General features: G+C 51.9%; 2 long non-coding RNA genes across 2 annotated transcripts; one reads left to right on the forward strand and one right to left on the reverse strand.

The window, feature by feature from the left end:
- Window positions 1–10,071: 10,071 nt before the first annotated feature.
- LOC144370922 (uncharacterized) lies at window positions 10,072–13,792 on the reverse strand. The gene is made up of 2 exons (XR_013431021.1): window positions 13,516–13,792; window positions 10,072–11,935 (listed from the first exon to the last, which is right to left on the reverse strand). It is a non-coding gene; the product is annotated as an uncharacterized LOC144370922 (long non-coding RNA).
- LOC144370921 (uncharacterized) lies at window positions 13,418–15,400 on the forward strand. The gene is made up of 3 exons (XR_013431020.1): window positions 13,418–14,109; window positions 14,600–14,693; window positions 15,033–15,400. It is a non-coding gene; the product is annotated as an uncharacterized LOC144370921 (long non-coding RNA).
- Window positions 15,401–15,882: the final 482 nt, after the last annotated feature.

Below are 15,882 nucleotides of genomic sequence, written 5' to 3' on the forward strand. Positions count from 1 at the left end.
GTACCGTTTTCCCATGGCAACATCTTGCAGAACTCTAATTCAGTGTTGTAACTGGGAAGAAGACACTGATTTGGTCAAAACAGAACACATTTCCATCCCTGCCAGGATTCCTCAGTTGCCCTTTTGTAGCACCAAGCCTGTAACCTCTGGCCCCTGGCAATTACAAACCTGGCCCCCATTTCTATCATGTGTTGTAATTCAGTAATCTTTTGGGACTGACTTTTCTCACTCAGCATAATTCTCTTGAAATTTGTTCATAATATAAATGAAACATTACAGATTCAACCTGCTTCTCTCCTTATGCCTCTGTCCTCCTTCCCTAGAGGACTCTAGTGAGGAGTCCCAATTTTGCCATGCAGGGGCTCCCATTTTCCTGCTGCTCTTCACAGCAAGCTGTGCAGGGAATGGTGCATGGTAAGTTCTGCCACACCCAGGGCCCCAACTTGCAGCCCGTGAGGTGTTGTGGCCAAGGACCGTGTAAGTAGAAAGGAAGGGCTGAGGCAGAGCCCGAGGTAAAGGGATGATGGGAAAAGAGACAGGTCACCAATGGAAATCACCCAAGATTTAGAGAAAAACAGAGACTGAAGCCAGATAGCCCTGCCTGTCCAGCAGAGGTCTGAGCCCCACCGTGTGACTGGGTGCTTCTGGGAATTCTCAGCAGGTAAACTCAACAGCCCGCAGTCAGGAACAGAGCTAGGAGTCACTAGTCGTAGGTTCCTCACATCTGGCTCTGCCACTCTTGTGGTTTGGATTTAGGTGGCCCCCAGAAGCTCCTGTGGGAGTCAACACAGGCATGTTCCCAGGGGAAGTGAAGAGACCGTGAGAGCCGCGACCTCATCAGTGGACTGAGGCGCTGATGGGAATCGGCTGGTGGCGACTGTAGATGGCCAGGGTGTGGCTGGAGGAAACGGGTCCTGGTGGTGGTCTTCGGGTTCCTGTTTTGTCCTAGTGGCCTAGCTGGCTGCTTCCTTGTTGCCATCTTGAGCTGCTCTCCTGGGCCATGCCCCCCGCCATGATGTTCTGCTTCAATTTGGGTCCAGAGCTGTGGAGTCAGCCGACCACAGACTAGACCTCTCCCACTGGGAGCCAAAATAAACTTTTCCTCCGCTAAACTATTCTTGTTGGGTATATTGGTCACAGAGAAGAAGAGCTGACCCAAATAGCCATCCACGAGCAGTGTGAGCCTCAGCTTCACAAATGGGAGGCTAAGAGACCCCAACCAGGGTCTGTTCACGGAACCGGCTGAGCTGGTAGGGAGGAGGGAGAACTCAGCCAGGCCCCTGGGGGGGGGGGTGAGGAGCGGCCCAGACACGTGAATGAGCTCCAGTGACAGCCCTGGGGTTCTCACATCACCAGGTCAGCATGATCATAGGCAGGCTGCTGACTTCAGAGAAAAGGCAACTAGTGGGGAATGCCCCAGTTACAGCAGGAGCACAGCACCCCTAACTGCAGGTGACTGCACCCCGAGAGGCTGCGGGGCCGAGAGCCAAGGCACGGCACATCTCTGACTTTGACCCCACACCATAGAGAAAGACTTCAAATGTACAGAAGATTAGAAAGAAGAACCCAATGAACACGCATGGACAATACATTCACCAGCTGTTGATACTTTATGACATTTGCTTCATCTAACTACATATTTTATGTGTGAATATATATTTTATAACCACATACACACTATAAAAGTTGCAGATACCATAGTACTTTAAACACTCCAGCAGGTATTTCCCCAAAATGTATCCTCTTTCATAACCACACTACTTCAATACACTTAAGAAATTTGACATGCTCTAATATGCAGTCGTATTCAAATTTCCTTAGTGGTTCCAACCATGTCCTTTATAAAGTTTTTTAGAATCCAGGAACCTATCAAGGGTCACACTTTACACCTGGTTTTCATGTCTCTTTAAGATTTTTGGCTGTTTTTAGAAGCCCTTATTCTCCACTTCTCTATCTCCAGACACCATCATATCTGTATTTGCTCTCCCTAGAGTCCCCAGTGCCACCTGCCCGGCAGGCCCCTTGAGCCCCTGCTGCTGGGAACCAGGCACAGCTTGTACCCACAGCAGTTGGCCTGAACTCCTCACAGATGGGGGCTTCCACGCCATTGGGCCTCTTCCTTCAGCCCAGCACAGTCTGGGTACCTTAACCCAGTGCTCACTCTTCCCAGACAACTTCAGCACCTTGACAGTCCCAACATAAACCAGAGCTTGTCAGAATCCCCAAAGCAAGGAAATGCTCAAATGAGGGGAAGTCCCTTCTACTCAGGGCTGCCAATTTTCAGAGCTGGAGAGAACCATAGAAATCATCTATCCAACCCCCTCGTTTTACAGGTGAGGATTTCGCCTGTTATCTTAGGTAAACTTAAGGTGTGTGCGTTTGTATTGGTCTAGTCACGCCTATGCAACTGGCACTAAGGGCCTTATTAGAGGGCTCTGGGAGACCCCTCCCCAACCTCCAGAACTTGTTTTAAGGGGGTATAGAATTATTCATTGTTTTAAAGTGTACCAAAGGTTAATATTGGATTCGAATACCCAAATCTGTCATCGCCCCCCAGATCCCCAGCCCACCCAGAGCTCATTAACAGATGTATGGCTGAGTGGGAAAGCCACTTCCTTCCTCCTGGCCCAGCCAGGAATTTCAAGCCCCATTTGAGATGGAGCCGTGTGAAATCTCTGGCAGGTGCAGATGGCACTGCTCTGAGTGCCGGGCTCCACGTGGGCTCTTCTGGGAAGAAAGACCCCCTACATCATCAGGCAGGGACCTCACAGGAGTCCTGTGTGCACCTTTGCACCAGAGGAAACTGCGGCCCTTTGTCAGGGCAGAGGCGGTGGCAGCAAAGGCAGGACTGCCCGAGCCAGCTATGGCAGAGGAAGACGTGGTCCCGGGGAATGTGCACCGCTCCCCTCCACCTCCTGTTACCAGACTTTCCCTTTCCTTCTTGGACTCACAACAGCATAACTAATTGTCTCTATTTTAAGAGGCCTGGACCTATAGACTAAGGAGCTACACTCATCCTAAACCGTTGGTAGAGCTTTGGTTTCCTGTGAGAAGTGCAAGCCTGGGCCCAGGCGGTGGCCCTTCTTAGCCCAGCCAGCTATCAATTTTACCTGAACAATAGGAGCGCTATTTGCAGAGTCTCTGGAGGAGCATATCCCAACCATAAATATTAATGATAATGAGCCTGGAAAGGCCAGCTTAATAAAATAGCTGAAAATGCATTTACACGTCATTAGCATTATGAGCGTCCCTCTTCCTCTCTCAACAGCGGGCCCCTCCCCTTAGAAGCAGGGACCCAACCTAGAGCCCTAGGACGAGACCACCTATCCTCTTCCAAAAATGAAATCACCAGAGACCGAGCCCTGGGTTTTTTTTTTTTTTCCTACCTTCTTGGTTTTTGAAAAATCACAGTCCTCAACATGTAGTGACATGGGGCAAAATATGCTTCCTCTTCTGACATTAGAAAATTTCAGATGTCCCTGAAATGAAAACTTCAGCATGTGTAGGTGAATGGGTCACATCAATTCAACCAACATTTGATCATCTATTCCGTTTTTTAAGCAAGAAAAAGTGGACTGTGTTTGGAGCCATAACACATTTGGTGGTAAAATCTCCAACAAGGGTATTTACAAAAAAAATAGATCAGTCTCTCAACTGCTGAGATCCACGTGGCTACAGCACTCCCTTAAGCCAGAGTCACCTCTAACAATGGAAACCCAGACTTTCCCAGGGCAGATTGGAAGATATAAGGTTAGTGACACCTGGCTGGCATAATTCATAGGCAAAATTGGACCCAGAGTTGGCCACGCAGACAGTCATTCCTTGAACCCAGAGAAGAGAGGCCTGAGCCTTTGTTCTTTCTCCTGGCTTCTCACCCCAGGAAACACCCAGCCCTTACTCCCCTTAGGCACATGCCTGCACGGCCCCCTCCACAGATGTCATCAGCCCTGCATGAAGAAGTCATTTGAAAAATTCTCTTTTTTTGATCAGCTTTGCAACAGGAGACACACCGTGTTCAGTTGAAAGATCATGACATCAATGGCCTGACTCTACTACTTATCAGGAGAGGAGGCAAGGACCTCAATTTACTTTCTTGCATAACAATCTTTAGAATGTCTCCCCACAATGGCCTCTACACTATGGTGCAGCACTGATGCCTTATTAATAATAATAGCAATAGCAGCAAAATACCAGATTTACCCGAATGCCCGTCATTTGTTACATTTCAGTGTGGTCTCTTCTTATATCCAACCACATGCATTAATAGATCTACAGAGTTGCAGTCCTTATTATTAATAAACATTTCCACGTTTCTGCCTAGAATTCCTGTTGATCTTTTTTCTTACTCTCTGAACACAGCACGTCCAGTTGGTCACAGGTGAAGATCTTGCCCGATGAGGCCATTGAGAGATGTGGGCCTGATGTTTAATTTTCTTAGAGGAGTTAGGAAAAAAGCTTCTCTTGTGACTGGGCCTGAGCCCAAAAACAGGAGTTGGGGTGGCAGTGTTTCCCACAGGTGAGTGGCAGAGGGAGCCAGTTCTCAGAGGGAGGAATGCAGCCACCCTAAGCAAGAGGCAGAGCGCCCTGCCCAGGGCTTCCCTGCACTTACCTAGGTCCTCAGCTGCGTTTGGACCACTGGGTTCTCTGAGGTGGCCCCGACGTCCTATACGAAGTCCCCCCTATTGTGTATACCGCCAGAGTTGGTTTCTGTGGCCTGAAACCTAAAGGACCTTAACTAATACATTTGGGCTGTATTTGGGTCACTTCCGGCTGCTTTAGGCTGCCACAGCCAAGAAGCAGAGCCAGCCCCATGGCTGCCTGGGAAGTGTGTATTAATCAGAGCCCCTGAGCAGATGGGGCTGGTCACCCACTCCCTGCTCCCAAACACCGCCCGTGACTTTGGCTAGACAGGAGGCAGGACACTAATGGACCCTTCATGAGGCAGATCACGTGGACAGGGAGGCGCCGAGGTGAGGCTCTCACTGGGGAGCCCAGCCTTCAGCTTCTCTCCACCTGATGAGTGGCCCCCGCCTCTGTCATTGGCTAGAAAGAGAATTAGCCACCTGGACTCTGGGCAGTGCATTCCCAACAGGAGCCCGACCTGGAGTGGCCAGGGCATCTGGGGTACCGGAGAGCCATATGGGGGACCAAAGGGTGAAGCACAGGGCAGACTCACTGACTTCCTACCACCATCTCCCCACAAGGCAGTACGGTACAGAAGAAAGGACAAGAAAAAAGACAGCTCCATCTTGTTTCCCATCCCTTATTGATAATAAGAGGAGGAGGAGGAGGAGGAGGAAGGGGAAGGGGTGGGAGAGGGGGGAGGGGTAGAGGGGAGGGGGAGGGAGGAAGAAGAGAAGCAGCTTAAGTTGGCTTATCATTTGCTGTGTGCTGGGCACATTGGTCTCGCATAGTGGTCTCATTTCACAGATGAGAACAGCAAGGCTTCTAGAAGTTTCACGGGTCACTCAAGGTCAGTGAAGCCTTTCTGTATCAAAGAAAGCATCTGAACCCCAACACTTGAATCTAGCACAGGTTCTTAACCACCCCTTACTTTGCTTTCACTAGACACATGGAAAGGAAATCCACATCTCTGAGCCTCAAAACTTTGCCTATAAAGAATAGTCATGATTTCCACAGGGAAGGTCACTGGGAGACCAGACGAAATTCTATAAGCCCTCTGACGGTCACCGACGTCCCATAATTGGTAGTTGCTATTGTCACCATCACCAGCATCACTACAACCTGCAGAACCAGCAAGTGGTGGGACATGACCTGAGTGGCAGGCACAGGATCATAAGATCAGTGTCACATTTTGAGAGCTGACAATGTCCTCTGAGGTTCGTCCAGTAGGACAGTTACTACATTCCTTTCATCAAAGCTCCTCCATCAGTGACCCCTCTGATCAACAGGATGTCAGGACCACATGCCATTCATGGAAAGTCACCAAGTCCTATGAGTTGCTCCTAGGATTGAGCTCCCCATCAAGAGTCCATCTCCAGGTTCCTGTGCTCCCCAAGCCCAGACTTCATCATCTCCCATGGTCTCTACACGGGAAAGTAGCTTGTTGGGCTGCATCCCCTTCCCTGTCTGAAGCATTCCTTCCTCCCCTGTCACCTGCTTTCCCATGTCACCTGCTTTTCTATTTGGTCTGGATTGACTGGTCATTCCAATCCATTGGATTTTCTGGCTGGCGTTCCTGGGCTGCATTGACTCAACAGTCTGATCAGGAGAAGCTGAGTGCCTGGTGCATTTGGCAGTGCCACTCTTACCACCAGTGCCTGGCAAAGAATCCAGCACAGGGCGTGCTCAGTGTCCCAGGGGTCAACTCTTACCATCTCTATCCCTATTCAGGTCTTATTTTAGAAAACTGTTCCCCAGATCATGAGATCAGTTGCAAAGGGCCCCAGCAAGTTAATGAGCACCTTTCAAACAGGCCTAGTTAGCTCACTCACTTGAGAACACTCTAGGTGAGATTCTGGACTCTTAACAGCTTTCAAACTCAAAGTTCTCAGTTGAGATTGCAAAATGAATGAAAGCAGGTCATTGGCCCTCGTGAATCGGTTTCTGCACAACTTGTGCATCCTGGAGAGCTCCAAGGAGCTGCCTGGGGCCTGCCCATCAACACAGGAGCAGAGGCCCAGCTCCTCAGAAGAGGCGCTGCACCCTTGTGGAGCATGAATGGGAGTCCTGTACAGGCAAGTCCCAACCTCTGGGGAATGGGCCAGCGCCAGCGTAAGATCGCAATGCTCAAATTGTGCCATCAGCCAGATCCTTTATCCAACATGAACCTTAAGCTCTTGGCCAACGCTAAACTTTTTGGTTGGATGTTTGATCCTATCTCAGGGGAATCAGGGGAAAAGTAAATATCTGGTGTCTCCAGGAGGAAAGCAAATAAAGTACAACATTGTCAGTGGGGGCCCGGGGATGGAACAGGGGTGTTATCTGCACATGAGTGCCTGCGCTTGCCACACCCGGGGATTTCCAGGAGAGGCAAACAGAAATTATCAGCCATTTATGAACTCTCAAATTAATAAAAAGTACTGGTTTCATCCGAGAGGAGTCAAAGGAAAGAAGGTGTGCTGCTTACTCAGGGGAACGGGAACCCAGGTAGCACCACAGTCTGCAAGCGTTTGACCAGACATGACTATTTATGCCGGGCACACTCTGGGCCCAGGAGCAGAGATGGGCCACGTCATTCTGCCCCCAACAGCTCGCTGTTGGTGCAACACTGTGAGTAGGCGTGCAAACTTTCCATACAGGAAGATAATGGCAAAAGAAGTGTGTGGGAGGAACAAATGCGGATGCAGGTGAAGGGCAGGTGTTGAAGGAAGGCTTGCACCAGGGCAGACACACCTGAGTTGGATTTTAGAGAAAAAATAGGAGTTTGTCTTAGAGAGGAAGAGCAATCTGGGCAGAAGGAACTGCAAAGCCAGGCATGTTCTAGACCATTGGTTTTGAAACCTTGCTGCTTCAGGAATAGCAGCCTTGACTAACCTAGAACTTTGACCAAAGATGAGCAAAGCTTCTCCATGAAGCCAGGTGGGGCTCCTCTGCCAGGCCACATGGCTCCCAGCCTTTGCCACCCCACATTGACCCACAGTGGTCCGCAAGGAGGTGTCCAAGGACTGTACAAGCAGACTCGGGAAACCAGTGGGCTAAGAAAAACAAATCCTGGAAACGCAGCGGTTCCAAGCCAGAACTGTGTGTCTGGAAAGTTTTGATACTTTCAGGCCACCCTGGGTCTCCAACATAACTCAAACTAGTTCAAATAAAAGGATGAAGAAAGACATAAGAGGCTAATGATAATCAAAGAAAGATGGAATAACTACATTAATTTAAAACACAACCAACTTTGGACCAGGACCAGGGATAATGATTACGGTTAAGAGGAGCACAACATAATCATAAAGCAGATTTACATAGGCATAAAGCTGCTGTAATAATTTGCATGCAGGTTTTTGCATGCAAATTCTCCAAAAGGACCTAAGAATCTTAGGACATGCAAGCAACTAGCAAGACAGTAGCAAAAAACACATGAGGAAAAACTGAAAGAAGAAATAGACAAACTCACGAATACAGTTGGAGTCTTCAACACCCCTTGGTCAGTAAGAGCGGCACTGCCAAATGCACCAGGCACTCAGCTTCTCCTGATCAGACTGTGGGGTCAATGCAGCCCGTGAACGCTCACCAGAAAACCAGTCGGATGGATTGGGTTGACCAGTCAATCCAGACCAAATAGGAAAGCAGGTGACATGGGAAAGCAGGTGACAGGGGAGGAAGGAATGCTTCAGACTGGTCGCAAGTGTGCCGACAGGGAAGGGGATGCAGCACAACACAAGCTAGTTTCCTGTGTAGAGACCATGGGAGACAATGAAGTCTGGGCTTGGGGAGCTCAGGAACCTGGAGATGGAGTCTTGATGGGGAGCTTGATCCTAGGAGCTTGATCCATAGGATCAATGAGCTGGTGATTTCTTTCTTCCTTTGGAAGTGTCTGACATGACCTCATGCACTCCTCCTCCAAACCCAGTCAGGCATGAAGGTTCCCACCTCTCTTCACGTCTGGTAGCACCATGACATTCGAGGATCTGTCTGGCCCCTGCATTCTCCCCAACTACAAAGCACAAATTTTATGAAACGCCACCAACTGAGCCCAGGGCTGTGTCCTGAGACTCACAGGTCTGACCAGCACGTGGTGGACTCTCTTAGTCTTGGCAAATCAAAAACCCTCTTTCAAGTCTCAGATTAAATCTGTTATTGAAGATGATGAATTCCAGGGTTTTCCAAAGTTGCCTGATCATAACAATGACCACGTTACTCAGATTCACCAGAAATATCAGCAGCACCTGGGAGCTCGTCAGAAATGCCGAATCCTAAGCCTTACCAAATCAGAATCTGCAAATGACAAGATGCCCGGTGGTTCCCGTTCCCATGAAGTTAGAGAAGTGATAATCCAGGTCCAGGAAGTCTGTTTCCCCCAATAAGCACCCTGGAGGGGAGGGGCTGACTCAGCGTATTTAATAGAGCAGGGCTCTAGGAACCCCCTCCCCAATCCAATAGAAAGAAAATGGAGACTCCCCATAGAATCCAAAGAAAGGAGGGCGCCTGCTTGCCCACCCAGTTTTATACCCCAAGTATTCTGGGGTGCCCAAGGTCAGTGGTGAGCCGTCTTCCACATGGCACCCCAAGCCCTGCTCCAGCCCTCTTCCCTTAGCTCTCCCACGTCCGTGGGATGGCACTGTTCCTCCAGGGCACTGAGCTCTGAACCCCCATGCTCATGGGCACCACCCCCTTACCTGCCTCAGAAGTGGTAGGAGAGGGTCTTGCTGCTCAGGCACCCTGTGAGGTCCATCCTCTCTGTTCTTAACTCCTCATGTCCGGGAAGCCTTCCTGGGTGCAGACCCCACTCTGTACTCAGAACCGAGGCCTCACGGGGCCTATCCCACTGGCAGCCTCTTCACTTAGGGTGAGTTCTCTCTAGGAGCCCCCTGGACGCCCGTGCGAACAGATTTCTCCCCGTCATCGGGATGCACCTAGGTCTGCATGCGGGTCACAGCTTGGGCTCAAATCAGGTTCCTACAGCATTTGTTCAAGGGCCATGAGGTCCACTCTGAAGAGGAAATGGATTCCTGGGAGTGCGGCCTCCTGCACAGCCCGCTGCTCCACTCAAAGCCCCTTCCCGTGCATCGTCCACGCGTGGCCCGCACCCAGCAAATGCCTGATGAGCAAAAATGAATGGTGAATGTGGGTCCAAGCCATCGTAGCAGTTGGGAGCGAATCCGGACACACAGTTCAGACAAGGATAAGCTCCGCCTCCCCGTCCTCAGGACATGGGGGCTCCCCCAGACCCGCTCCATCCCCCTCTTCCTAGACCACAGACCCAGCGCCTTCCTGTTGCTATCATTGTTGAAGGCCGGCCATGCTCTCGGGTTCTGACGATGGCCCCAACACAGCCAGAAACTTGGCCACGCGTGTGTGTGCCCACGTGCACCTTGCACTCACCGTTGGACAGATTCTGAGAGACCCACACCAAGATGGTGGCCGTAGTTAGTGACTTCTGAACGACTGGGGTTCTGCCTGAGTGTTGTCTGTTTCAAAATTTTACTTTTATTTAAATTTTTGTTGATGTATGAATACATACAAAAAGTACACATCACAGCCTGGCGCAGGGCGCACACATCACAGCCTGGCGCAGGGCGCACACCTGCAATCCCAGCTACTCGAGTTTGAGGCCAGCTGGGCAACCCTGCCTCAAAATAAAAAATAAAAGGCTGGGGATGTAGTTCAGTGATAAAGGCACCTGGATCCAATCTTTCTCTCTCTCTCTCTCTCTCTCTCTCTCTCTCTCTCTCTCTCTCTCTCTCACACACACACACACACACACACACACAAGTACAATGGTATTTTCAGAAACTGAGCACGTCCTCTGACAAATCACTGCAGGTGACCTGAAGGACACCAGCTCCATTAGGGTCCTTTCGGTTCCCAAAGGTCTCCAATGCCCATCCCAAGGGCCATCAAGAGCCTGGGTGTTATTTCCAGAAATCAGTGGGAGTTTCTCTTTGTGAACTTTGTATAAATGGAATTCAACTTTGGGTACGGGTCGTCTGAATCGCCATGACTCCAGTGAGATTCATCCATATCGCGTCTGAGGGGTGTTCTCCTTGACATTTATTGCTTCTTAAAGCACAGACAATGCAACACAGATCATTTCAATAGAAAAAAGAGATGGGAGAGGTCGAAGCTTCCAGCCCTCGGTCCTCAGAGGCCCCTGGTGGAGTGATGGCAGCACACAGGGAGGAACGGGCGGGCGCTGGGGAGCAGGTTGGAATCCCGACCTGTGCCCTCTCCAGGGACAGCTCCAGGCCCGTGGAGCCTCCGTGTCTGAGTCTGTAGGTTGGAGACCTTCAGAGCTCCCTGAGGCAGACACTGGCAGCCTCTACCCGATCCCCTTGGGTCCTTTTCCTCTCCTCTCTCCGCTCCTCCGCTGGCCTCGGGACTCCTGCATTGCCCGGGTGTGGGCCACTGTGGCCACTTTGTAGGCACATCCTTGGGAGTTTATTCAGCCAGTGGCCGGAGGGTGCAGGGACTTGGAAGTCCAGCTTGCTGGCAGCCAGGGCAGGTGGAAGGTGCTCAACTTGGGGGGAGGAAAGCTCCCTGCATAGCCTTGGCCTAAAACCGAATCCTTGAGGGCCTTCCTGCCCTCCCCTCCCACCTCCAGTCTCCTTTGCCTGTTTCCGCTGGAAGTCTGTCTCCAGAAGCCACGCGGCCAGGAATCTTCCCTTGTACAGGGTCCACATCTAGGGATCCTGGCCTGGCCTGCCCGCCGGTGGCTGTGAGGTTCCCATGGACAGTTGTGCGTAAACCAACAGGCACCGGAGACACTCACACCTGTTAAAATCACCACCAAACGTAGAGCAGGTGAGCCGTGTTGTGTGGCCACAGCCCAAACTGTAGGATCCCTGGGGTTAGAAGGAACTAGAAACCTGGACTCCTGGAGTCCTGATCGACCTCATCGCCCTGTCCCCCTGGAGAGCCTCAGGATGGCTTCTTAATGAAATCACCGGGGCACGGAGACCCCTGCCCGTCTCCAGCTTTGCCGCAGTACAATCAGCCCAGCCATCTCCAGTGGAGATGATGAGGCAGTGGAGGGCGGATATTAAAAGCGCCGGCTGTCCTGAGCGTCCCCAGATCAGCGGCCAGATTCCTCGATGGCTCTGTACAGCTTGTCCCATGGTACTCCTCTCTCCCGGGGCTGGTGGGAGGAGGGCAACCCTGTGTGAATGAGCTCGCACTCACTTATCTTCAGCCCCCAAGCCAGGCGGTGCAGGCAGATATTAAAAAATAGCAGGAAACCAGAGCAGACGAGGAAATATCCTTTCATTTGAAACGAAGGTTCATTGCCGTTGAATAATCTGTGCCGTTCATCTAGATCCTAAAAAAAGGTTTTAGACATAGACCTCTCAATAGGATGCTGGGGCCAGACACCGACCAGAAGCAGCAGTTCAATATTTACAGCTGTCAGTTTGTCTGCCGGGTGCTGCTCTAAGGGCTCAGCAGCCAGCCCCTGAAGGAGGCAGGCCCCACCTCACACTCCAGGTGAGGAAACGCAGACCCCAAGGCGCAACGCCCCACCCTCGGCCCTGCAGCTGGTGACAGTGCAGCTGAGACTCCCCCCAGCTGTCTGCTTCTGACGCTCTTTCCTCAGGCAGAGCCCTGCCAGGAGTTCTGGTACCAGGGATGTGTTAGTTCCCTCTAACAAACTGGGCAGCCTAAAACAGCAAACTTCCTCTCCCATCACTCAGGAGAATCAGACCTTTCCTTCCTGCTGCTGGTTTCCCCCCGTGGAGGGCTGTCCCCGGCGTCCCTTGGCCGACAGCACATCACTCCGGTCTGTCTCTGATTTCACATGGCCTCCCCACCACCCTCCCTCTTCCTCTAAGGACAAGAGTCACGCAGGATTAGGGGGCTCTCCCGTGCCAGTATGACCCTGCCTTAACCAATCACCTCTGCAGCAAACCTGTTTCCAAATGAAGTCACAATCTTGGGTTCTGGGGGGTAGAACTTCAGCATATCTTTTGGGGAAACAGGACACACAACCCACGACAGAAGACAAGCAGCCAGAAACTCACTCTCCCGTCAGGGAGATTCAGAGAGATGAGGGCAACTCGGCCCCCTCCCCGAGAGAGGGACCCTGGAGTGGGCAGTCCATGCCTTTGACCCTGACTATTTCCATCTTCATCTCCTTTCACCTGCTACAAGAGGAGAATCCCAGAAGAAGAGGGCGGCTCTCCCCTGCAAGGCAACGGGAATAAGGACAAGCCCCGGGAGGGAAATCGACCTTGTGATGCGGCACCCGCTAAATGGCAGTGTTCGGGGCAAAACCCCTGTGAACCTGCTGTGCCTAAGACTCTACTTTTATGAAACCGTTTTCCAGACAGGGTTCTAGGTTGTATGCATGGAACCCAACTCTGGGTGACTTTGGGTGAAGGGACTCTGTTTTAAAGACGGGAACTGGCTGGCACAGTGGCTGGGAATGCTAGCGGACAGCCCAGATAGTGGCCGGGGACGAGGGTGTCTATAAGATAGATGCCAAGGCCACAGTTGGAAGAGGAACGTGCCCTTTGTGGACGTAGGTGCCACGGCCAAGGACGTGCAAGCCTGGGATGATACCGCGCTGCCGTCACAACCGCCAGCAAAGATGTCACCCTGTCCCTGATTCAGGCCACGGGCTCCGGATTCAAAGTCCCTGGTTGAGTTTCAGCCTTGCTCATGAGGTTATTCATGACGGTGACCAAAATGCCTGACAAGAGCCAGTTAGAGGAGAAAAGATTTATCTGGCTCCCAGTTTCAGAGAATTCTGCCCAGGGCCAGCTGGTTCCCAAGCAGACACCTCAGGGCCGAAGGGCAGGGCAAGGGAAGGCTGGTCAGCTCCCGGCAGCGGGGAGTGGGGAGGGGGGGGGTGAAGGCTCTGGAAGAAGAAAACCCTTCCAGGACCTGCCCCCGGTGACCTACCTCCTCCAGCTAGGCCTCACCTGCCAGGAGCCCACGCAGCTATCCATGGACTAATCCATCAAAGGGATCCGTGCGGCGATGAGTCAGAGCCCTGTGATCCCATCTCTGCCTCAAAGCCCCACCTCTGAGTCTCGGTGCACAGGGAACCATGCCAGCAACACCAGTGTTCAGGGACACTCCAGCAAAGATTCCTGCACCGTCCCCGGTTTTTCAGGTTACAGGCTCTGGAATCAAAGTCATATCGGCTGGGCTCACAACTGGTTCAGATAGAACTAAGGGCAGGGGTGTGGGGGGAGCGTGGACCTGGCTGGGTGAGTTTTAATAGAAAGAGGGAAGCCACAGTGAGAATCCACAGAACAGGAGGGGGTTCACCTGGTGGGCAGACAGCACAAAATAGCTCTTTGGGGGAGATTCAGCCCTCTAACCCAGACGCAAAAGTAAGGTGGGGGGTGTGGGGGGGGCCAAGGCTACTTAAAAGGGAGTTCACCGCTCGCGGACTGGAGGTGCTGATCCAGAGGTCTCCAAGGGCCGTGGAGACGGATGCAGATGGACGGAGAGGGGAACAGGGACTGGTGGTAACAGTTTCTTGGTCGGGTGAGGAAAACATTCTGGACTACATAGTGGGGGGGCTTCCACGGCTTTCTGCACACACTAAAACCTGCCCACCAAAAAGGGTGGATTCTATGTCATATGAATTTTCTCTCAACTTAAGAGGAACAAGTCTCTAGGAGGGGAGATCCCTGCCGTCCAGTGTACTGGGGAAAGAGGGGTCCCCTCAGCACACAGTGGCCGGATGGGCACTGGGCCAGGACATGGGGGACAGAGGTGCACGCCCTCACATCCCTCCAACAGTGACACCATATGGTGCACGAGGGCTGTCGGCTAGGAGTGGGGCTGGGTGGGCCAGATACACCAGCGTTCCCAGACAGCCCTTCTCTTTTGTAAGCGCGCCCTCTCTCTGCTCCCTGGGTCACCACGTAGACACACGTGCCCGCTCCTTCTGCTGAGAAAGACAGATTCCTGTGGCAATCGGTTTCCTACTTGAAATGGAAACGTCTTTTTAAAATGATCTCATTTGGAACAGGGAAGGCAGGACTTGAACCAGGACATGGGCCGTGCCAGGATGCCCAGACCCTGCCCCGGGGACCGCCCACTGAGTCTTCTCCCAGGTCCGTGAGGTGGGTTTAGTATCTCACTTTTGCAGAAAGAACAAAAAGGGAGGCCTGGAGAAATCCTAGGATCGGCCTCCGGGTGAGTGACTCCTGAGCCCTTAGGCCTCTCCACGGCGCTTCCTGGGCGTAAGGATTCCAGGCAGCGACATTCTGGGGGGAAGGTGAGGTGGAGGCAGGTGGGGAGGGGAGGGGAGGGGTGGGAGAGGGTGGGAGAGACCAAGTGACTCTGGAAGGACAGGCATGGTTGATTTTCAGCTCTTAATTTGGGGGTAGGCCTCCCCACCCCTGTCGCCAAGTCCGTTACAGACACAAAGGCCTTGGGTGAGTGGGGACTTCTTCTGGCAGGAGGCGGTTGATTGGGTGATAAAAGACGAGTTTCCCGTGTGGATCTGGGCCGGCAGAAATGAAGGAACTGAGACCAGATTGCGAGTGGGGAACTTCCTAACCGAAGTCAGAAGGCGTCAGATCTCAGTGTGAACTTGAGGTTGTAAAACCACCTTGGGATTCACAGGAGTTGCAGCCGTGGGTGACTACGTCCCAAGGGGCAGAGAGACCCCGTCACCTTAAGGATCGTACGTTTTCTTCCTTACCATGTTGGACTTTGAGACCTTTCAGGCCAGGATCCAAATGTGATTCACCTCCAAAGTTCCACTGTCTGGCACCCAGTAGATAAATGCCATAAATGTTTATTGAATGAATAAATTCAGGGACAAGGCCTGGTGTGAATAAACCTTTATGTGACTCAACCAATTATACCTGCCTACCTGTAAGAGAACTGGTTTCCTTGTTTAAATGGATAAGAGGCCCGAAGGTGGGCAGTTCCAGCCACAATGTGACGAATGTGCTACTATCCCCTTCTGCTCTTTCATCTCTATTTTACATCCTCATGGCCCCAGAATGGCTTCTGTATCTCCAGACATCCTGCCCATGTCCAGAGGAAGAAAAATAAAGAGACCAATGGTTTTCCCTGAGCTGGACCTTAGTGAAAACAAGAAGCCTTCCAAAGGAACCTCTGCTACATTTTATCAGCCACAACTGCCTACAGGTGTTGCTGGAAAGACACGGGGAGGGCGGCCGGGCAGAAGGGAGTTGGTAAATAGATGACCGGATCCAGTGCTGTCTCTGAGACGGGGAGGGTCTCCCTTGACAGCCTCTTCACCTCAGCTAGAATCTCTCTGGAAAGGAGGCATTGTTC

Source organism: Ictidomys tridecemlineatus, chromosome 15, assembly GCF_052094955.1.
Source record: "Ictidomys tridecemlineatus isolate mIctTri1 chromosome 15, mIctTri1.hap1, whole genome shotgun sequence".
In the NCBI taxonomy this organism is placed as follows: domain Eukaryota; kingdom Metazoa; phylum Chordata; class Mammalia; order Rodentia; family Sciuridae; genus Ictidomys; species Ictidomys tridecemlineatus.